At 47.2% G+C, this 22,027-nt stretch overlaps 6 non-coding genes across 6 annotated transcripts; all 6 read right to left on the minus strand.

Moving 5' to 3' along the window:
* Window positions 1–207: 207 nt before the first annotated feature.
* On the minus strand, window positions 208–396 carry LOC136591294 (U2 spliceosomal RNA). Its single transcript, XR_010787959.1, has one exon. It is a non-coding gene; the product is annotated as a U2 spliceosomal RNA (small nuclear RNA).
* Window positions 397–8,011: 7,615 nt separating this feature from the next.
* Window positions 8,012–8,202, minus strand: LOC136591290 (U2 spliceosomal RNA). Its single transcript, XR_010787955.1, has one exon. It is a non-coding gene; the product is annotated as a U2 spliceosomal RNA (small nuclear RNA).
* Window positions 8,203–10,836: 2,634 nt separating this feature from the next.
* Window positions 10,837–11,027, minus strand: LOC136591295 (U2 spliceosomal RNA). The gene has a single exon (XR_010787960.1). It is a non-coding gene; the product is annotated as a U2 spliceosomal RNA (small nuclear RNA).
* A 2,623-nt stretch (window positions 11,028–13,650) lies between these two features.
* LOC136591296 (U2 spliceosomal RNA) lies at window positions 13,651–13,841 on the minus strand. Its single transcript, XR_010787961.1, has one exon. It is a non-coding gene; the product is annotated as a U2 spliceosomal RNA (small nuclear RNA).
* Window positions 13,842–16,462: 2,621 nt separating this feature from the next.
* LOC136591297 (U2 spliceosomal RNA) lies at window positions 16,463–16,653 on the minus strand. The gene has a single exon (XR_010787962.1). It is a non-coding gene; the product is annotated as a U2 spliceosomal RNA (small nuclear RNA).
* Window positions 16,654–19,283: 2,630 nt separating this feature from the next.
* On the minus strand, window positions 19,284–19,474 carry LOC136591298 (U2 spliceosomal RNA). The gene has a single exon (XR_010787963.1). It is a non-coding gene; the product is annotated as a U2 spliceosomal RNA (small nuclear RNA).
* Between the last annotated feature and the right edge of the window lie 2,553 nt (window positions 19,475–22,027).

Below are 22,027 nucleotides of genomic sequence, written 5' to 3' on the forward strand. Positions count from 1 at the left end.
TGTGTGTGTGTGTGTTGTTTTGCTTCCAGTTGTACCTGTGCTGTGCACACTCTGGCAGACGCAGCTGCTCAGTGGATACAATGTTGCGAGCAGACGGGCTGAGTGTCAATCAAAGTGCTTGGGTGGTAGCAGCAGCCGCCGCCACAGCTGCGCTGCACCTCTTGCTCGTCGGTTTTGTTTTTCTGCTTTTGGAAACTGCTGTAGGAAAGGGGGTGCACCGGTCCTGGAGGTACTGCAATACCAGGTCAATGCGTGGAGTGGACAGAGCAAGCTCTTTTTCCAGCTCCCTGTTCTAAAAATCCATTTAATATATGGTCCCCAGATAGGGGACGTATCAGATATTAAACTGATAAGAACAGATTTTTTTTTTTTTGATAAACCATAAGGTTTTTATTTATTCACAACATAATAAATCCATCACATTTACACAACAGAAATACATTACAAATCATGACAAATCAACTAATTGTATCCATTTTTTAACCTTCCATATTCCCTCCGCATCGACTCCATCCTTTCTTTTGTCCCATAAATAAATGAAGTATAATTTCCCCAACACCATTCGCACGCTGTCCCTCTCACTTACATCCTTCCTCTTGAACACATACACATTCCTTACATCCCATAACACTTCCTTCACACACGCCATAAACAACCACAACAGTCTCTCTCTCACACTGCCTCTCACACCTAAACCAAACATAACTAACTCAAAGGATATGAAATTAACTCCTGTTATTTCCTTACATAACGGACCAAGTCTCCGCAGCACATTCTGTGCATGGCTGCAATTCCAAAATAAATGAACCACATTCTCACATCCACCGCACCCCTCTCTCGGACATCTCTCACTCCTCACCAAACCTCTCACACGCTGAAACTCTCGCACCGGTAACACACCATGCAGACTCTGCCATACAATCTCACTCTGCCTATTGCTCATCCCATCAATCCGCACTTTCTTCCACACTCTCTCCACATTCACTCTGCTAACAGAATTAATATCAGACACCTCATCCTTACTCTCAATCATTCGCTTCACCATTCGCTTATTCTTTAGTATCTTCACTTCACAATCATCCAACTCAAACTTCGCAACAAAGCATACCGTCCATTCATACCACTTGGGGATCTGGAAAGCAACTGGTTTCCTTAAATCATATTCACACCATTTCATGCGCACGAACCATCTCCCTGCTAGGTACCGCATCATACACGCTCCTTTTGTTGTCTTTTGCAACATGCTCAAAAGGAAGACTATACTGTTACATCCAAAGTATATCTCTAAATTTGGAAAGCCCATTCCTCCTCTCTCCCAACTCTTATACACTACCTCCCTCCTCAGACGTTCCATTTTGGACCCCCAGAAGAAAAGAAACATAACTCTGTTCAGCCTCCTCTGACCCATGTATCCCGGAGGAAAGACTAATGCCACATATAAAAAAATGGGCAAAATTACGCTCTTTATTATTAAAATTTTGCCTATCATAGTGAGGTTGCGTAATTTCCAAAAATTTAACCGGTTCTCCACCTTCTGTCTTGCCTCCTCCCAACTCTCTTCCCCCTTTAAATTGTTGTTAAACTTAATACCTAAGATTTTAATTGGCCCAGACACATTATTTAGACCTATATCTGCACTCACTCCAGTCTCACCAAACACCTTGCACTCACTTTTATCCCAGTTAATACGGAACGCAGACGCACCACAAAACACAGACACTAACAGCTTCACTCTCCTCACTGCACTCTCAGACTCACACATCACACACACATCATCCATATACGCACATACCTTCAGCTCTCTGCCGTCACTACCTGGGATGTGGATCCCCCTCACCATCTTATCCTGTCTTATTAGACATAGTAACGGCTCCATGGCACAGATGAAAACCACGGCCGACAGCGGACACCCCTGACGCACACCAGACATCACATTCACTCTCCTTCCAACCTTCCCATTCACTAACATACTACTATAAATCCTTTCATACAGACTCCTCACTCGCTCTACAAACATACCCGGGAACCCCATGCACACCAACACTCGGAACAAGAACCCATGCGACAACCTATCATACGCTTTTTCAAAGTCCAAGCTCACCACATACACACTCTTCTTTCGCTCCTTACAATCTCCCAGACAATCCCGCACCAGACACAGACTCTCATGCACTCTCCTACCGGGCACCGCACAGTACTGGTCCTCGCTCACCACGCTCTCCACTACCGCACGCATCCGATTTGCAATGATTTTAGCATAAATTTTATAATCCACATTTAAAAGCGTAATCGGACGCCAATTCTTTAAGTTTTTCAGATTGCCCCTTTTAGGGATTAATACAACCACTCCACCTCGCATACTTTCAGCTACATCCACATTCACCCACATGTACTGGCACACTTCACACACATCTTTCCCTATCACACTCCACAGCATACGATAATATTCAATAGGTAACCCATCCATACCGGGGGTTTTATTAGTGGCCATACTCTGGACCGCCTCCCACACCTCTTTAGCAGTAATATCACGTGCGACGGACACCTGCTCCGCCTCCCCCAATTTATTCTCAAGTATGCTTAGCACATCACCCTCCAGGACTTCATCCCTCCATTTTTCTTTGTACAAGTCCTCATAAAAGGATGCTACCTCTTCATGCACCTCCTCCCCCCTCACTTCTCCTCCTGTCTCCTTCTCTATTATTTCAAAAGTTGGTTTTTTTGAGAACACTTTTTTAAAGAAAAACCGCGAGCATGTCTCATCATGCAGCATCTTGTCCAACTTGGCGCGGTACATTATCCCCTTTCCCTTCTCCACCAGGAAACTATTGATTTCTCTCCTGCACTTCAGGATATCTTCTTGCACGTCTATCCCGCTGTCCCGCAACTTTATCAGGAAAGTCAGCCTATTGCTAAGCCTCACATATTGTGCCTTCCTTTCCCTGGCTACTTTATACCCTACAGACCTGAAAAAAGCCTTAGTTTTCCCCTTTACCCAGTCCCACCAGTCTAGGATATTTACAAAATCTCCTTTTCTTTCCCTCCACTTCCTATACAAACCTTCATACTGTTTTTTAATATCCTGCCCCTCCAAATGCTTCAGGTTCAACTTCCAGACTCCCTTCCCCCACACAACACCGTTCCCCACCTCCACCCCACATAACAAACATTCGTGGTCAGAGAATAGCGCCATCTCTTGTACATAACTTATTGCAGATACATTCTCTGATAAGAAACAAAAATCAATCTTGGAGTGGACTCCACCCCTGTCCGCATGGTAGGTATTAAGGTGAGGGGATATGCCACACGCCTGCTGGATATCCCTCAAACGAAAATCAGTACACAATTCAAATAAAAGTTTTGCAGACACATCAAAAGCTTTCTTAGAGATGTCACAATTCATGTCCCCTATGAGGACGGTGGGTATCCTTCCCTGCATAAATAGCTTAATTTTCTCAAACAGAGCACTTCTCTCCTGTTTTTCTGGAGGTGCGTACACGTTAATGACACGGAACTGTATACCTCTATATAGCAGCACTGCAGAGATGCATCTCCCCGCCTCAATTACTTCGCTACTCTGTAGCGCCAACTCTTTGGAGTTAATTAGTATGCCAACTCCATCGTTCTTATTATATACGCTCCCAGACCACACAGCAGCACCATAAGGCCATTCTGAAGGGCTGATATCGGAGTTAATGCCGCACTCCTGAAGGCAAAACAAATCGGCTTTTTTCTGACACAAAAAACTAAAAATTGCAGCTCTTCTGGCCTTTGATTTAAAAACCCTCACATTCTGGGAGCATATATTCAGAACCATATCTCAGGTGTAAGCTTATAGCAACATATCACAGCTCATGCAAAAAAGAAAGTCATATACTGTATATATATCTTCACACTTAAAGTGGCTAAACCACAAAATACAGGTGATATATGGACTCATGGTGGCTCATTTGATCAGTCCTCGCCACTCTCACCTGAGCACTCAAGGTCCTGCGCCAAAGTCTCAAATGGGTTGCTGACCTCCATTAGAGTCTCTTTGCTTTTAGTGCATCTTCTTTTTTTCGCTGCATTTTTCTCAGCCACCTCCACAAACTCCTCCTCGCTGGAAACATTTAGCTCACCTCCCCCCTCCCTCTTACTCTGGACTGTCTCAGGAGAGGAAAACTCCTCAATGTTCGCTGAAGGGTTAATAGGGCTGTCCACTTGCTCAACGATCTCCTCCAGCTGCCTGATTACCCCAGCCACCTGCTCTTCAGGAGTAGCACTCCCAACCTGCGGCTTCTGACTCCCAATCTTCCTTTTAATGGTCTCCTCCACCTCTTTAGCTCCCACCTCTGCAGTTTTAGGTTTTTTTGACCCAACAGACTTCTCTTTCTCAGTTGTCTGAGGAGGTTTTGCAGGACTCTCCGCTGCAGTCACCACAGGTTTAAACACAGTAGCAACCTCGTTTGCAACAGCAGGTGTAACACCACTAATGGAAGCCACATTACTGGCAGAAGCCACACGGCTGGTAGTAGCCTCACTACTGGTAGCCGCCATGTTGGTTTTAGGCTTCCAGGCACCCCTGGACGGTAAATTCAAAGGGCAGTCTCTACACATGTGGTCATCATCACCACACAAATCACAGCATTTTGGCTTTGGACAATTGCCGGCATGATGTCCAGTCTCCTGACAATTCCTGCAAACCAGGCCACTGGAACAATCCTCTTTAGTGTGTCCAAACTGGTTGCAATTCCTACAAAAGGTGGGTTGTCCCGGGTAATAAAGGTATCCCCGGTTACCTGCGATAGTGAAGTTCGCCGGTGGGTGCGTAACTCCTCCAAGTTTACTGGCGTCCATTCTTAGTCTGACCCAGAATTTGTACTTAGAATTAAAAATCCCAAGTATATTGGTCATTTTCTCTCCACCTCTTACTACGTCACAGTAGCGCTTAAGAAAGTTCACAATCATGTCCTTATCCGTATAAGGATTATAAACATGCAAGATTAAGGGCTTTTCTTGAATGCCAAATAAAGGGATTACCTTTATTCCTTGCAGTAGTGCGGTGTCTTTATGGCTCCTCAACCACTCAAACACGTTTAGGCAGACTGTTTCTCCGCAGAAAGTGACGTCGTATTGTCCAATCCTTGGGAAATCCTGGACACAAAAGATTTCATCCTTGGGCACTCCGATTTCCTCCATGATAATGTCCCGGACAACATACACGACGGTGTTCTTGGTTCCACTTGTACTGTCCACCATAAAACGAATAGTATTCTGGATACCGGCCATCTTCAATACGTCTGTCGATTCCTGGAAACCACAGCAAGACTACTGCCAAGCAGTAAAACGATCACCAAGCCCTCCGGCTAGATCAACTGCACTTGATCGTAGCCAAAAGGCCGAGAAGCGATAACCCGAAATGGGTTTCACCTGTAGCCCGGCCCGCCCAACTCCACTTCCAAGGCTTGAGGCAACACGCTCAGCCAGCACTCTGGGCGCACCCACAATGCACCCAGGCAGCTGGGAGAGCTATTAAAACTTTCCATAGCCCCGCCCCACGCCTTCTCAACCGCGCCCAGCCTCACACCCTCAGTCCTTCCTCTTGCACCGTGCTCACGCATCCTAGGCTTGCAGAGCCTGCTGCTGCTGCTACTGCAGGACTCGTCAGCTCCCTACAAAGGATGGTTAAGCCGGCGATGACACTAGAAGCAAGCACTAGTTTGTCTCTGAAGGTGCGTCGGTCGGTCGGTTGGAGGGATCTCTTCGGCCGGCCGCATTTCCAGTGGGGACGGATGGAAACTTTTAACCTAAAATAAGGGAAATTGGCTTCGGCCCCATAGGGCTTTATTGCCTTCCCCTGGGCCAGCATTAGTAGACCCTAGTAAGGAGAATATTAGAGCGGCATGGTCATCCGAAGAACTTAAAAACATACAGCAGGCCTTTTTTGCCCGCCCGCCATACATACATACATACATAACTACAGATTTTATATTTTTTTTTACATATATACATTATATATACACACACACACACACACACACACACACACACACACACACACACACACACACACACACACACACAATCTTAAATCTATCTTTAATCTATATCTACAAAATCTGTAATTTAGAAATAATCCATATCTATATTCTACATAATTAATAAAGATAGATAGATAGATAGATAGATAGATAGATAGATAGACTCACTCACATACATGCATACATACATACATACTGTATGCAATTGAGCCAGGTGTTTGGAAGGCTGACGATGTCACTCCTTTGTGATGTCATCAATTTAGAAGCATTAATACCGGGCTTGGCAGCCATTTCAGTCAGTCTCTGCTGCAGCTGGGAGACGGGAGATGGTCTTTATTTCCACCAAGAAGCTGCAGAACTACCGGTAACTGCATCATTTTTATTTTATTCAATATAGGTTTTATTGGTTTCATGGAGGGGGGGAAACTTTTGCCTTATCTCAAAGCAATGTAAAATTAACTTTGACAATGAAACTTAATAAATCAATTTCGAGTTGAACTATATCATGTTTGTCTGTGATATTTTATAAGGTCTACAAACAGGGGAATGAGGGGAGGGTAAGGGGGGGGTAGGTATCTATGACACGGGAGAAAGAAAAAATAAAACAAAAAGGGGGGGGGGGGCGGGCTCCGGAATTGTTGTTTCTCTTTACGATTGTGGTTTAAACGTGTTACTCACATGTCCCTGTCTGTAACCACTTGGTAAATAGGGGTGAGCTCCGGGCATCTATCCATATCGCCCAGGTGTGATACAATTTATCATAGCCTGACGGCTCATCTGGAAGCCTCATTCTCTCCATACGCTCTATTTCGTGGATCATTGCTATTTTTAGTGGAGTGCATTTTTTATGCAGCACACAAGGGGGAGACAGCGGCCTACCAAAATCGAGTTGGCTGCTGCTGTGGCTTTCTTTTTTTAAAAAAAAGGTAGGTTCCGTTCTTCCATGGTGAGGAATAGGCAGGGAGGTTCGGTTTTTGCCAGCTGGGGAATGCTTATAGGCAAGGCCTTATCCCTGGTGGTGCATGTAACGTCAGACCACGTTTCAGCATTCAGTCAGTCAGTGGCTGACAAACGAGCTCCATGCAAGTTTACATTAAACAGACACATTTCTTTCTTTACTGTATTGACTGCGGTCTGTAATCGAGCGGTTGAACTGTTTCTGTGTCCATGCATTGAATAAAGCAATACATCCTTGTAAAGTAGGCGTCCGTTCGTTGGAGTTCTTTGCTCCCCGAGTGTTGCTCCATCTCTAAACGTTGGCCTGGATCTTCATGGACGAATACTGCCCATCCCACGTGGAGCGTGTATCTCAGCCCGCGTGGAGTGCTGCAGTCCAATGAGGTATTCCGTGCTACATAGCAAGCCTTGGGCCTGTGTGATTGGGGGTCCGCTGCTGTCTGTCCACTCTGAAGCGCGCATCCGGGGCCGGCCGCTTTTCGACTACCAGCGACTGCAGGTCACACACACAGGCTGGTTGGAATGGCCTAGCATTATCCTGATCCGGAGGTGTAACTTGAAGCTGCGGGGCCCCAGTACAAAGTCTGGAACTGGGCCCCCAAACTATAAAGCGTCATTGATAGCATTGGTTTACAATGTGGGGAAGAGAGACTTTATGGGCCCCCTAGGGCTCCGGGCCCCCTGCACATACACCCATGACCCGAATACGTGGAGCATACAGACGCAGGCTGCCAGGATACGCTGTGCCTGCCCGATGTTTCCAACTTGGCTATTAGCGCAGCGGTAGGTACGAACTATAGAGTGCGGCTGCCATATGAACTGGTGTGTGTGTGTGTGTGTGTTTTGCTTCCAGTTGTACCTGTGCTGTGCACACTCTGGCAGACGCAGCTGCTCAGTGGATACAATGTTGCGAGCAGACGGGCTGAGTGTCAATCAAAGTGCTTGGGTGGTAGCAGCAGCCGCCGCCACAGCTGCGCTGCACCTCTTGCTCGTCGGTTTTGTTTTTCTGCTTTTGGAAACTGCTGTAGGAAAGGGGGTGCACCGGTCCTGGAGGTACTGCAATACCAGGTCAATGCGTGGAGTGGACAGAGCAAGCTCTTTTTCCAGCTCCCTGTTCTAAAAATCCATTTAATATATGGTCCCCAGATAGGGGACGTATCAGATATTAAACTGATAAGAACAGATACTACACTTGATCTTAGCCAAAAGGCCGAGAAGCGATAACCCGAAATGGGTTTCACCTGTAGCCCGGCCCGCCCAACTCCACTTCCAAGGCTTGAGGCAACACGCTCAGCCAGCACTCTGGGCGCACCCACAATGCACCCAGGCAGCTGGGAGAGCTATTAAAACTTTCCATAGCCCCGCCCCACGCCTTCTCAACCGCGCCCAGCCTCACACCCTCAGTCCTTCCTCTTGCACCGTGCTCACGCATCCTAGGCTTGCAGAGCCTGCTGCTGCTGCTACTGCAGGACTCGTCAGCTCCCTACAAAGGATGGTTAAGCCGGCGATGACACTAGAAGCAAGCACTAGTTTGTCTCTGAAGGTGCGTCGGTCGGTCGGTTGGAGGGATCTCTTCGGCCGGCCGCATTTCCAGTGGGGACGGATGGAAACTTTTAACCTAAAATAAGGGAAATTGGCTTCGGCCCCATAGGGCTTTATTGCCTTCCCCTGGGCCAGCATTAGTAGACCCTAGTAAGGAGAATATTAGAGCGGCATGGTCATCCGAAGAACTTAAAAACATACAGCAGGCCTTTTTTGCCCGCCCGCCATACATACATACATACATAACTACAGATTTTATATTTTTTTTTACATATATACATTATATATACACACACACACACACACACACACACACACACACACACACACACACACACACACACACACACACACACAATCTTAAATCTATCTTTAATCTATATCTACAAAATCTGTAATTTAGAAATAATCCATATCTATATTCTACATAATTAATAAAGATAGATAGATAGATAGATAGATAGATAGATAGATAGATAGATAGATAGACTCACTCACATACATGCATACATACATACATACTGTATGCAATTGAGCCAGGTGTTTGGAAGGCTGACGATGTCACTCCTTTGTGATGTCATCAATTTAGAAGCATTAATACCGGGCTTGGCAGCCATTTCAGTCAGTCTCTGCTGCAGCTGGGAGACGGGAGATGGTCTTTATTTCCACCAAGAAGCTGCAGAACTACCGGTAACTGCATCATTTTTATTTTATTCAATATAGGTTTTATTGGTTTCATGGAGGGGGGGAAACTTTTGCCTTATCTCAAAGCAATGTAAAATTAACTTTGACAATGAAACTTAATAAATCAATTTCGAGTTGAACTATATCATGTTTGTCTGTGATATTTTATAAGGTCTACAAACAGGGGAATGAGGGGAGGGTAAGGGGGGGGTAGGTATCTATGACACGGGAGAAAGAAAAAATAAAACAAAAAGGGGGGGGGGGGCGGGCTCCGGAATTGTTGTTTCTCTTTACGATTGTGGTTTAAACGTGTTACTCACATGTCCCTGTCTGTAACCACTTGGTAAATAGGGGTGAGCTCCGGGCATCTATCCATATCGCCCAGGTGTGATACAATTTATCATAGCCTGACGGCTCATCTGGAAGCCTCATTCTCTCCATACGCTCTATTTCGTGGATCATTGCTATTTTTAGTGGAGTGCATTTTTTATGCAGCACACAAGGGGGAGACAGCGGCCTACCAAAATCGAGTTGGCTGCTGCTGTGGCTTTCTTTTTTTAAAAAAAAGGTAGGTTCCGTTCTTCCATGGTGAGGAATAGGCAGGGAGGTTCGGTTTTTGCCAGCTGGGGAATGCTTATAGGCAAGGCCTTATCCCTGGTGGTGCATGTAACGTCAGACCACGTTTCAGCATTCAGTCAGTCAGTGGCTGACAAACGAGCTCCATGCAAGTTTACATTAAACAGACACATTTCTTTCTTTACTGTATTGACTGCGGTCTGTAATCGAGCGGTTGAACTGTTTCTGTGTCCATGCATTGAATAAAGCAATACATCCTTGTAAAGTAGGCGTCCGTTCGTTGGAGTTCTTTGCTCCCCGAGTGTTGCTCCATCTCTAAACGTTGGCCTGGATCTTCATGGACGAATACTGCCCATCCCACGTGGAGCGTGTATCTCAGCCCGCGTGGAGTGCTGCAGTCCAATGAGGTATTCCGTGCTACATAGCAAGCCTTGGGCCTGTGTGATTGGGGGTCCGCTGCTGTCTGTCCACTCTGAAGCGCGCATCCGGGGCCGGCCGCTTTTCGACTACCAGCGACTGCAGGTCACACACACAGGCTGGTTGGAATGGCCTAGCATTATCCTGATCCGGAGGTGTAACTTGAAGCTGCGGGGCCCCAGTACAAAGTCTGGAACTGGGCCCCCAAACTATAAAGCGTCATTGATAGCATTGGTTTACAATGTGGGGAAGAGAGACTTTATGGGCCCCCTAGGGCTCCGGGCCCCCTGCACATACACCCATGACCCGAATACGTGGAGCATACAGACGCAGGCTGCCAGGATACGCTGTGCCTGCCCGATGTTTCCAACTTGGCTATTAGCGCAGCGGTAGGTACGAACTATAGAGTGCGGCTGCCATATGAACTGGTGTGTGTGTGTGTGTGTGTTTTGCTTCCAGTTGTACCTGTGCTGTGCACACTCTGGCAGACGCAGCTGCTCAGTGGATACAATGTTGCGAGCAGACGGGCTGAGTGTCAATCAAAGTGCTTGGGTGGTAGCAGCAGCCGCCGCCACAGCTGCGCTGCACCTCTTGCTCGTCGGTTTTGTTTTTCTGCTTTTGGAAACTGCTGTAGGAAAGGGGGTGCACCGGTCCTGGAGGTACTGCAATACCAGGTCAATGCGTGGAGTGGACAGAGCAAGCTCTTTTTCCAGCTCCCTGTTCTAAAAATCCATTTAATATATGGTCCCCAGATAGGGGACGTATCAGATATTAAACTGATAAGAACAGATACTACACTTGATCTTAGCCAAAAGGCCGAGAAGCGATAACCCGAAATGGGTTTCACCTGTAGCCCGGCCCGCCCAACTCCACTTCCAAGGCTTGAGGCAACACGCTCAGCCAGCACTCTGGGCGCACCCACAATGCACCCAGGCAGCTGGGAGAGCTATTAAAACTTTCCATAGCCCCGCCCCACGCCTTCTCAACCGCGCCCAGCCTCACACCCTCAGTCCTTCCTCTTGCACCGTGCTCACGCATCCTAGGCTTGCAGAGCCTGCTGCTGCTGCTACTGCAGGACTCGTCAGCTCCCTACAAAGGATGGTTAAGCCGGCGATGACACTAGAAGCAAGCACTAGTTTGTCTCTGAAGGTGCGTCGGTCGGTCGGTTGGAGGGATCTCTTCGGCCGGCCGCATTTCCAGTGGGGACGGATGGAAACTTTTAACCTAAAATAAGGGAAATTGGCTTCGGCCCCATAGGGCTTTATTGCCTTCCCCTGGGCCAGCATTAGTAGACCCTAGTAAGGAGAATATTAGAGCGGCATGGTCATCCGAAGAACTTAAAAACATACAGCAGGCCTTTTTTGCCCGCCCGCCATACATACATACATACATAACTACAGATTTTATATTTTTTTTTACATATATACATTATATATAACACACACACACACACACACACACACACACACACACACACACACACACACACACACACACACACAATCTTAAATCTATCTTTAATCTATATCTACAAAATCTGTAATTTAGAAATAATCCATATCTATATTCTACATAATTAATAAAGATAGATAGATAGATAGATAGATAGATAGATAGATAGATAGACTCACTCACATACATGCATACATACATACATACTGTATGCAATTGAGCCAGGTGTTTGGAAGGCTGACGATGTCACTCCTTTGTGATGTCATCAATTTAGAAGCATTAATACCGGGCTTGGCAGCCATTTCAGTCAGTCTCTGCTGCAGCTGGGAGACGGGAGATGGTCTTTATTTCCACCAAGAAGCTGCAGAACTACCGGTAACTGCATCATTTTTATTTTATTCAATATAGGTTTTATTGGTTTCATGGAGGGGGGGAAACTTTTGCCTTATCTCAAAGCAATGTAAAATTAACTTTGACAATGAAACTTAATAAATCAATTTCGAGTTGAACTATATCATGTTTGTCTGTGATATTTTATAAGGTCTACAAACAGGGGAATGAGGGGAGGGTAAGGGGGGGGTAGGTATCTATGACACGGGAGAAAGAAAAAATAAAACAAAAAGGGGGGGGGGGGCGGGCTCCGGAATTGTTGTTTCTCTTTACGATTGTGGTTTAAACGTGTTACTCACATGTCCCTGTCTGTAACCACTTGGTAAATAGGGGTGAGCTCCGGGCATCTATCCATATCGCCCAGGTGTGATACAATTTATCATAGCCTGACGGCTCATCTGGAAGCCTCATTCTCTCCATACGCTCTATTTCGTGGATCATTGCTATTTTTAGTGGAGTGCATTTTTTATGCAGCACACAAGGGGGAGACAGCGGCCTACCAAAATCGAGTTGGCTGCTGCTGTGGCTTTCTTTTTTTAAAAAAAAGGTAGGTTCCGTTCTTCCATGGTGAGGAATAGGCAGGGAGGTTCGGTTTTTGCCAGCTGGGGAATGCTTATAGGCAAGGCCTTATCCCTGGTGGTGCATGTAACGTCAGACCACGTTTCAGCATTCAGTCAGTCAGTGGCTGACAAACGAGCTCCATGCAAGTTTACATTAAACAGACACATTTCTTTCTTTACTGTATTGACTGCGGTCTGTAATCGAGCGGTTGAACTGTTTCTGTGTCCATGCATTGAATAAAGCAATACATCCTTGTAAAGTAGGCGTCCGTTCGTTGGAGTTCTTTGCTCCCCGAGTGTTGCTCCATCTCTAAACGTTGGCCTGGATCTTCATGGACGAATACTGCCCATCCCACGTGGAGCGTGTATCTCAGCCCGCGTGGAGTGCTGCAGTCCAATGAGGTATTCCGTGCTACATAGCAAGCCTTGGGCCTGTGTGATTGGGGGTCCGCTGCTGTCTGTCCACTCTGAAGCGCGCATCCGGGGCCGGCCGCTTTTCGACTACCAGCGACTGCAGGTCACACACACAGGCTGGTTGGAATGGCCTAGCATTATCCTGATCCGGAGGTGTAACTTGAAGCTGCGGGGCCCCAGTACAAAGTCTGGAACTGGGCCCCCAAACTATAAAGCGTCATTGATAGCATTGGTTTACAATGTGGGGAAGAGAGACTTTATGGGCCCCCTAGGGCTCCGGGCCCCCTGCACATACACCCATGACCCGAATACGTGGAGCATACAGACGCAGGCTGCCAGGATACGCTGTGCCTGCCCGATGTTTCCAACTTGGCTATTAGCGCAGCGGTAGGTACGAACTATAGAGTGCGGCTGCCATATGAACTGGTGTGTGTGTGTGTGTGTGTTTTGCTTCCAGTTGTACCTGTGCTGTGCACACTCTGGCAGACGCAGCTGCTCAGTGGATACAATGTTGCGAGCAGACGGGCTGAGTGTCAATCAAAGTGCTTGGGTGGTAGCAGCAGCCGCCGCCACAGCTGCGCTGCACCTCTTGCTCGTCGGTTTTGTTTTTCTGCTTTTGGAAACTGCTGTAGGAAAGGGGGTGCACCGGTCCTGGAGGTACTGCAATACCAGGTCAATGCGTGGAGTGGACAGAGCAAGCTCTTTTTCCAGCTCCCTGTTCTAAAAATCCATTTAATATATGGTCCCCAGATAGGGGACGTATCAGATATTAAACTGATAAGAACAGATACTACACTTGATCTTAGCCAAAAGGCCGAGAAGCGATAACCCGAAATGGGTTTCACCTGTAGCCCGGCCCGCCCAACTCCACTTCCAAGGCTTGAGGCAACACGCTCAGCCAGCACTCTGGGCGCACCCACAATGCACCCAGGCAGCTGGGAGAGCTATTAAAACTTTCCATAGCCCCGCCCCACGCCTTCTCAACCGCGCCCAGCCTCACACCCTCAGTCCTTCCTCTTGCACCGTGCTCACGCATCCTAGGCTTGCAGAGCCTGCTGCTGCTGCTACTGCAGGACTCGTCAGCTCCCTACAAAGGATGGTTAAGCCGGCGATGACACTAGAAGCAAGCACTAGTTTGTCTCTGAAGGTGCGTCGGTCGGTCGGTTGGAGGGATCTCTTCGGCCGGCCGCATTTCCAGTGGGGACGGATGGAAACTTTTAACCTAAAATAAGGGAAATTGGCTTCGGCCCCATAGGGCTTTATTGCCTTCCCCTGGGCCAGCATTAGTAGACCCTAGTAAGGAGAATATTAGAGCGGCATGGTCATCCGAAGAACTTAAAAACATACAGCAGGCCTTTTTTGCCCGCCCGCCATACATACATACATACATAACTACAGATTTTATATTTTTTTTTACATATATACATTATATATACACACACACACACACACACACACACACACACACACACACACACACACACACACACACACACACAATCTTAAATCTATCTTTAATCTATATCTACAAAATCTGTAATTTAGAAATAATCCATATCTATATTCTACATAATTAATAAGATAGATAGATAGATAGATAGATAGATAGATAGATAGATAGACTCACTCACATACATGCATACATACATACATACTGTATGCAATTGAGCCAGGTGTTTGGAAGGCTGACGATGTCACTCCTTTGTGATGTCATCAATTTAGAAGCATTAATACCGGGCTTGGCAGCCATTTCAGTCAGTCTCTGCTGCAGCTGGGAGACGGGAGATGGTCTTTATTTCCACCAAGAAGCTGCAGAACTACCGGTAACTGCATCATTTTTATTTTATTCAATATAGGTTTTATTGGTTTCATGGAGGGGGGGAAACTTTTGCCTTATCTCAAAGCAATGTAAAATTAACTTTGACAATGAAACTTAATAAATCAATTTCGAGTTGAACTATATCATGTTTGTCTGTGATATTTTATAAGGTCTACAAACAGGGGAATGAGGGGAGGGTAAGGGGGGGGTAGGTATCTATGACACGGGAGAAAGAAAAAATAAAACAAAAAGGGGGGGGGGGGCGGGCTCCGGAATTGTTGTTTCTCTTTACGATTGTGGTTTAAACGTGTTACTCACATGTCCCTGTCTGTAACCACTTGGTAAATAGGGGTGAGCTCCGGGCATCTATCCATATCGCCCAGGTGTGATACAATTTATCATAGCCTGACGGCTCATCTGGAAGCCTCATTCTCTCCATACGCTCTATTTCGTGGATCATTGCTATTTTTAGTGGAGTGCATTTTTTATGCAGCACACAAGGGGGAGACAGCGGCCTACCAAAATCGAGTTGGCTGCTGCTGTGGCTTTCTTTTTTTAAAAAAAAGGTAGGTTCCGTTCTTCCATGGTGAGGAATAGGCAGGGAGGTTCGGTTTTTGCCAGCTGGGGAATGCTTATAGGCAAGGCCTTATCCCTGGTGGTGCATGTAACGTCAGACCACGTTTCAGCATTCAGTCAGTCAGTGGCTGACAAACGAGCTCCATGCAAGTTTACATTAAACAGACACATTTCTTTCTTTACTGTATTGACTGCGGTCTGTAATCGAGCGGTTGAACTGTTTCTGTGTCCATGCATTGAATAAAGCAATACATCCTTGTAAAGTAGGCGTCCGTTCGTTGGAGTTCTTTGCTCCCCGAGTGTTGCTCCATCTCTAAACGTTGGCCTGGATCTTCATGGACGAATACTGCCCATCCCACGTGGAGCGTGTATCTCAGCCCGCGTGGAGTGCTGCAGTCCAATGAGGTATTCCGTGCTACATAGCAAGCCTTGGGCCTGTGTGATTGGGGGTCCGCTGCTGTCTGTCCACTCTGAAGCGCGCATCCGGGGCCGGCCGCTTTTCGACTACCAGCGACTGCAGGTCACACACACAGGCTGGTTGGAATGGCCTAGCATTATCCTGATCCGGAGGTGTAACTTGAAGCTGCGGGGCCCCAGTACAAAGTCTGGAACTGGGCCCCCAAACTATAAAGCGTCATTGATAGCATTGGTTTACAATGTGGGGAAGAGAGACTTTATGGGCCCCCTAGGGCTCCGGGCCCCCTGCACATACACCCATGACCCGAATACGTGGAGCATACAGACGCAGGCTGCCAGGATACGCTGTGCCTGCCCGATGTTTCCAACTTGGCTATTAGCGCAGCGGTAGGTACGAACTATAGAGTGCGGCTGCCATATGAACTGGTGTGTGTGTGTGTGTGTGTTTTGCTTCCAGTTGTACCTGTGCTGTGCACACTCTGGCAGACGCAGCTGCTCAGTGGATACAATGTTGCGAGCAGACGGGCTGAGTGTCAATCAAAGTGCTTGGGTGGTAGCAGCAGCCGCCGCCACAGCTGCGCTGCACCTCTTGCTCGTCGGTTTTGTTTTTCTGCTTTTGGAAACTGCTGTAGGAAAGGGGGTGCACCGGTCCTGGAGGTACTGCAATACCAGGTCAATGCGTGGAGTGGACAGAGCAAGCTCTTTTTCCAGCTCCCTGTTCTAAAAATCCATTTAATATATGGTCCCCAGATAGGGGACGTATCAGATATTAAACTGATAAGAACAGATACTACACTTGATCTTAGCCAAAAGGCCGAGAAGCGATAACCCGAAATGGGTTTCACCTGTAGCCCGGCCCGCCCAACTCCACTTCCAAGGCTTGAGGCAACACGCTCAGCCAGCACTCTGGGCGCACCCACAATGCACCCAGGCAGCTGGGAGAGCTATTAAAACTTTCCATAGCCCCGCCCCACGCCTTCTCAACCGCGCCCAGCCTCACACCCTCAGTCCTTCCTCTTGCACCGTGCTCACGCATCCTAGGCTTGCAGAGCCTGCTGCTGCTGCTACTGCAGGACTCGTCAGCTCCCTACAAAGGATGGTTAAGCCGGCGATGACACTAGAAGCAAGCACTAGTTTGTCTCTGAAGGTGCGTCGGTCGGTCGGTTGGAGGGATCTCTTCGGCCGGCCGCATTTCCAGTGGGGACGGATGGAAACTTTTAACCTAAAATAAGGGAAATTGGCTTCGGCCCCATAGGGCTTTATTGCCTTCCCCTGGGCCAGCATTAGTAGACCCTAGTAAGGAGAATATTAGAGCGGCATGGTCATCCGAAGAACTTAAAAACATACAGCAGGCCTTTTTTGCCCGCCCGCCATACATACATACATACATAACTACAGATTTTATATTTTTTTTTACATATATACATTATATATACACACACACACACACACACACACACACACACACACACACACACACACACACACACACACACACAATCTTAAATCTATCTTTAATCTATATCTACAAAATCTGTAATTTAGAAATAATCCATATCTATATTCTACATAATAATAGATAGATAGATAGATAGATAGATAGATAGATAGATAGATAGATAGACTCACTCACATACATGCATACATACATACATACTGTATGCAATTGAGCCAGGTGTTTGGAAGGCTGACGATGTCACTCCTTTGTGATGTCATCAATTTAGAAGCATTAATACCGGGCTTGGCAGCCATTTCAGTCAGTCTCTGCTGCAGCTGGGAGACGGGAGATGGTCTTTATTTCCACCAAGAAGCTGCAGAACTACCGGTAACTGCATCATTTTTATTTTATTCAATATAGGTTTTAAGGTTTTATTGGTTTCATGGAGGGGGGGAAACTTTTGCCTTATCTCAAAGCAATGTAAAATTAACTTTGACAATGAAACTTAATAAATCAATTTCGAGTTGAACTATATCATGTTTGTCTGTGATATTTTATAAGGTCTACAAACAGGGGAATGAGGGGAGGGTAAGGGGGGGGTAGGTATCTATGACACGGGAGAAAGAAAAAATAAAACAAAAAGGGGGGGGGGGCGGGCTCCGGAATTGTTGTTTCTCTTTACGATTGTGGTTTAAACGTGTTACTCACATGTCCCTGTCTGTAACCACTTGGTAAATAGGGGTGAGCTCCGGGCATCTATCCATATCGCCCAGGTGTGATACAATTTATCATAGCCTGACGGCTCATCTGGAAGCCTCATTCTCTCCATACGCTCTATTTCGTGGATCATTGCTATTTTTAGTGGAGTGCATTTTTTATGCAGCACACAAGGGGGAGACAGCGGCCTACCAAAATCGAGTTGGCTGCTGCTGTGGCTTTCTTTTTTTAAAAAAAAGGTAGGTTCCGTTCTTCCATGGTGAGGAATAGGCAGGGAGGTTCGGTTTTTGCCAGCTGGGGAATGCTTATAGGCAAGGCCTTATCCCTGGTGGTGCATGTAACGTCAGACCACGTTTCAGCATTCAGTCAGTCAGTGGCTGACAAACGAGCTCCATGCAAGTTTACATTAAACAGACACATTTCTTTCTTTACTGTATTGACTGCGGTCTGTAATCGAGCGGTTGAACTGTTTCTGTGTCCATGCATTGAATAAAGCAATACATCCTTGTAAAGTAGGCGTCCGTTCGTTGGAGTTCTTTGCTCCCCGAGTGTTGCTCCATCTCTAAACGTTGGCCTGGATCTTCATGGACGAATACTGCCCATCCCACGTGGAGCGTGTATCTCAGCCCGCGTGGAGTGCTGCAGTCCAATGAGGTATTCCGTGCTACATAGCAAGCCTTGGGCCTGTGTGATTGGGGGTCCGCTGCTGTCTGTCCACTCTGAAGCGCGCATCCGGGGCCGGCCGCTTTTCGACTACCAGCGACTGCAGGTCACACACACAGGCTGGTTGGAATGGCCTAGCATTATCCTGATCCGGAGGTGTAACTTGAAGCTGCGGGGCCCCAGTACAAAGTCTGGAACTGGGCCCCCAAACTATAAAGCGTCATTGATAGCATTGGTTTACAATGTGGGGAAGAGAGACTTTATGGGCCCCCTAGGGCTCCGGGCCCCCTGCACATACACCCATGACCCGAATACGTGGAGCATACAGACGCAGGCTGCCAGGATACGCTGTGCCTGCCCGATGTTTCCAACTTGGCTATTAGCGCAGCGGTAGGTACGAACTATAGAGTGCGGCTGCCATATGAACTGGTGTGTGTGTGTGTGTGTGTTTTGCTTCCAGTTGTACCTGTGCTGTGCACACTCTGGCAGACGCAGCTGCTCAGTGGATACAATGTTGCGAGCAGACGGGCTGAGTGTCAATCAAAGTGCTTGGGTGGTAGCAGCAGCCGCCGCCACAGCTGCGCTGCACCTCTTGCTCGTCGGTTTTGTTTTTCTGCTTTTGGAAACTGCTGTAGGAAAGGGGGTGCACCGGTCCTGGAGGTACTGCAATACCAGGTCAATGCGTGGAGTGGACAGAGCAAGCTCTTTTTCCAGCTCCCTGTTCTAAAAATCCATTTAATATATGGTCCCCAGATAGGGGACGTATCAGATATTAAACTGATAAGAACAGATACTACACTTGATCTTAGCCAAAAGGCCGAGAAGCGATAACCCGAAATGGGTTTCACCTGTAGCCCGGCCCGCCCAACTCCACTTCCAAGGCTTGAGGCAACACGCTCAGCCAGCACTCTGGGCGCACCCACAATGCACCCAGGCAGCTGGGAGAGCTATTAAAACTTTCCATAGCCCCGCCCCACGCCTTCTCAACCGCGCCCAGCCTCACACCCTCAGTCCTTCCTCTTGCACCGTGCTCACGCATCCTAGGCTTGCAGAGCCTGCTGCTGCTGCTACTGCAGGACTCGTCAGCTCTCTACAAAGGATGGTTAAGCCGGCGATGACACTAGAAGCAAGCACTAGTTTGTCTCTGAAGGTGCGTCGGTCGGTCGGTTGGAGGGATCTCTTCGGCCGGCCGCATTTCCAGTGGGGACGGATGGAAACTTTTAACCTAAAATAAGGGAAATTGGCTTCGGCCCCATAGGGCTTTATTGCCTTCCCCTGGGCCAGCATTAGTAGACCCTAGTAAGGAGAATATTAGAGCGGCATGGTCATCCGAAGAACTTAAAAACATACAGCAGGCCTTTTTTGCCCGCCCGCCATACATACATACATACATAACTACAGATTTTATATTTTTTTTTACATATATACATTATATATACACACACACACACACACACACACACACACACACACACACACACACACACACACACACAATCTTAAATCTATCTTTAATCTATATCTACAAAATCTGTAATTTAGAAATAATCCATATCTATATTCTACATAATTAATAAAGATAGATAGATAGATAGATAGATAGATAGATAGATAGACTCACTCACATACATGCATACATACATACATACTGTATGCAATTGAGCCAGGTGTTTGGAAGGCTGACGATGTCACTCCTTTGTGATGTCATCAATTTAGAAGCATTAATACCGGGCTTGGCAGCCATTTCAGTCAGTCTCTGCTGCAGCTGGGAGACGGGAGATGGTCTTTATTTCCACCAAGAAGCTGCAGAACTACCGGTAACTGCATCATTTTTATTTTATTCAATATAGGTTTTATTGGTTTCATGGAGGGGGGGAAACTTTTGCCTTATCTCAAAGCAATGTAAAATTAACTTTGACAATGAAACTTAATAAATCAATTTCGAGTTGAACTATATCATGTTTGTCTGTGATATTTTATAAGGTCTACAAACAGGGGAATGAGGGGAGGGTAAGGGGGGGGTAGGTATCTATGACACGGGAGAAAGAAAAAATAAAACAAAAAGGGGGGGGGGGCGGGCTCCGGAATTGTTGTTTCTCTTTACGATTGTGGTTTAAACGTGTTACTCACATGTCCCTGTCTGTAACCACTTGGTAAATAGGGGTGAGCTCCGGGCATCTATCCATATCGCCCAGGTGTGATACAATTTATCATAGCCTGACGGCTCATCTGGAAGCCTCATTCTCTCCATACGCTCTATTTCGTGGATCATTGCTATTTTTAGTGGAGTGCATTTTTTATGCAGCACACAAGGGGGAGACAGCGGCCTACCAAAATCGAGTTGGCTGCTGCTGTGGCTTTCTTTTTTTAAAAAAAAGGTAGGTTCCGTTCTTCCATGGTGAGGAATAGGCAGGGAGGTTCGGTTTTTGCCAGCTGGGGAATGCTTATAGGCAAGGCCTTATCCCTGGTGGTGCATGTAACGTCAGACCACGTTTCAGCATTCAGTCAGTCAGTGGCTGACAAACGAGCTCCATGCAAGTTTACATTAAACAGACACATTTCTTTCTTTACTGTATTGACTGCGGTCTGTAATCGAGCGGTTGAACTGTTTCTGTGTCCATGCATTGAATAAAGCAATACATCCTTGTAAAGTAGGCGTCCGTTCGTTGGAGTTCTTTGCTCCCCGAGTGTTGCTCCATCTCTAAACGTTGGCCTGGATCTTCATGGACGAATACTGCCCATCCCACGTGGAGCGTGTATCTCAGCCCGCGTGGAGTGCTGCAGTCCAATGAGGTATTCCGTGCTACATAGCAAGCCTTGGGCCTGTGTGATTGGGGGTCCGCTGCTGTCTGTCCACTCTGAAGCGCGCATCCGGGGCCGGCCGCTTTTCGACTACCAGCGACTGCAGGTCACACACACAGGCTGGTTGGAATGGCCTAGCATTATCCTGATCCGGAGGTGTAACTTGAAGCTGCGGGGCCCCAGTACAAAGTCTGGAACTGGGCCCCCAAACTATAAAGCGTCATTGATAGCATTGGTTTACAATGTGGGGAAGAGAGACTTTATGGGCCCCCTAGGGCTCCGGGCCCCCTGCACATACACCCATGACCCGAATACGGGATACGCTGTGCCTGCCCGATGTTTCCAACTTGGCTATTAGCGCAGCGGTAGGTACGAACTATAGAGTGCGGCTGCCATATGAACTGGTGTGTGTGTGTGTGTGTGTTTTGCTTCCAGTTGTACCTGTGCTGTGCACACTCTGGCAGACGCAGCTGCTCAGTGGATACAATGTTGCGAGCAGACGGGCTGAGTGTCAATCAAAGTGCTTGGGTGGTAGCAGCAGCCGCCGCCACAGCTGCGCTGCACCTCTTGCTCGTCGGTT

Source organism: Eleutherodactylus coqui, unplaced genomic scaffold, assembly GCF_035609145.1.
Source record: "Eleutherodactylus coqui strain aEleCoq1 unplaced genomic scaffold, aEleCoq1.hap1 HAP1_SCAFFOLD_827, whole genome shotgun sequence".
NCBI lineage: Eukaryota > Metazoa > Chordata > Amphibia > Anura > Eleutherodactylidae > Eleutherodactylus > Eleutherodactylus coqui.